At 42.3% G+C, this 1,574-nt stretch overlaps 1 non-coding gene across 1 annotated transcript; it reads right to left on the reverse strand.

Moving 5' to 3' along the window:
- Window positions 1-978: 978 nt before the first annotated feature.
- LOC120095765 (small nucleolar RNA SNORA17) lies at window positions 979-1,108 on the reverse strand. The gene has a single exon (XR_005491554.1). It is a non-coding gene; the product is annotated as a small nucleolar RNA SNORA17 (small nucleolar RNA).
- Window positions 1,109-1,574: the final 466 nt, after the last annotated feature.

The raw sequence follows: 1,574 nt of genomic DNA on the forward strand, positions 1-1,574 counted from the left end.
AGAGTAAGGCCAATTTTTCTGCTGTTATGACCACAAGCACAGGTGTTCTGCATGCCACAGGTGATGAGCAGCAAGGAAGAAGGATGGTATCTCTGCCTTATCCCTGCTACCTCATGAGAAACAAGTGGTAGAGCCAGCTCTCCCATGTTTATATCCTCAGGACTGGCTTACCTGCAACTCTTGTTCTCATGTGTACAGCAGTTAGGTGCGGATTTCGTTCACCTGCACACATGTTTCTGGAGCCAGTTCCCCAACAATAGCCAAGTGAAGGGTGTAGCTGGCTCTGCCTAGCATTATGACATCAACATCCCCAGGGGACAAACCAGACCAAGTTTATCTGTCTGGCCTTTGGTGAATATCAGATTCCTGCTGGTGCAGGGCCAGGGCCAGGGCCAGGGACCCAGACATTGTTCCCAGTGACTGCACAGGGGAGGATCGCAACATGGTCCCAGATTGCAACATTGGCCACTTAGAGGAGATTGTTTCCAGTCGCCTTGAATCTCCAGTTCTGCCTCTCTTCTTTGTGCCCACAGCTTTCTGGTCTTCCTCTCTTCCATTTCTCCACCACTTATTTGCTCCTCTTATTGATACCTGGGGTCTCTGAGTGTCTGGGATCATCTCAGGAGTAGTCTCAGGTGTACTATGCCCAGCTGATATATTTTGGAGGTGAGGAGTCATCATCTCTGGCATGCTTTGTCCCCAAGCCCTGCACAGCATGAGACTGGTGGTCATTTCAGGCTAGCTTTCTGTCTATGGCCCATGGCCCCACTGTGGTGGTCATCTTGGGCTTGCACCTTGACCATCCTACCCAATTTTCCTTTTGTGAGTGTTGTCTTTCTCAGGCTCGCTATCTCCCAGGGCCCTGAACCCAGATCCCAGGCCTACCTTCTTCTAGTCTCCTGCTTGCTTGATATCCTGGGAGCCCATCTAGGGCTGCTTGGCACCACACAGGTGTCACAAGCTCCATTTTTTTCAGAGAATATTAAACTAGTTACTCAGGTGTTAATAATTAGAGCACTGAGCATAGACATAGCTGCTCTCCTCTCTCAGCCGCCTACTGATGTACATGTGACATGGCAACTACATGTGCCATGCTTCTAAGGGCCCAACATGCTTTTATTCTTGATTTATTTCTAAACTTTGAAAACATATTTGATAAATTATCATATTTCCATGTAATATGAAATTATATCCTCTTGTTTTAACAAGTTACTTTAAATATTTATACTCAGTGATTTTTGCTATATATTGATTCTAGAAATTTTATCTAGTTTTGTTGAATATTTATCATTATGTATTATTATTATTAGAAGCATAGTAATACATTTGATAGGTATGGTATATTTCTTGTCCTCATAATAATAATGTTTGATTATTTTCATTCTAATATATTTTCCCTGTAGTAAAGGAAAATGAACTTAAAACTATGAATGTTAGATAAACACTAACATTGAGCTATATTCTCGGGTCTTTCTAACGGTAACTGTGGTTTAAATTTTGATATTTATTATGAGCATTCATTCCACTCTTCATTCTATCAATGCATAGGTACTTCAAAAATTCTTTGTTCTGTA

Source organism: Rattus norvegicus, chromosome 11 (genome assembly GCF_036323735.1).
Source record: "Rattus norvegicus strain BN/NHsdMcwi chromosome 11, GRCr8, whole genome shotgun sequence".
In the NCBI taxonomy this organism is placed as follows: domain Eukaryota; kingdom Metazoa; phylum Chordata; class Mammalia; order Rodentia; family Muridae; genus Rattus; species Rattus norvegicus.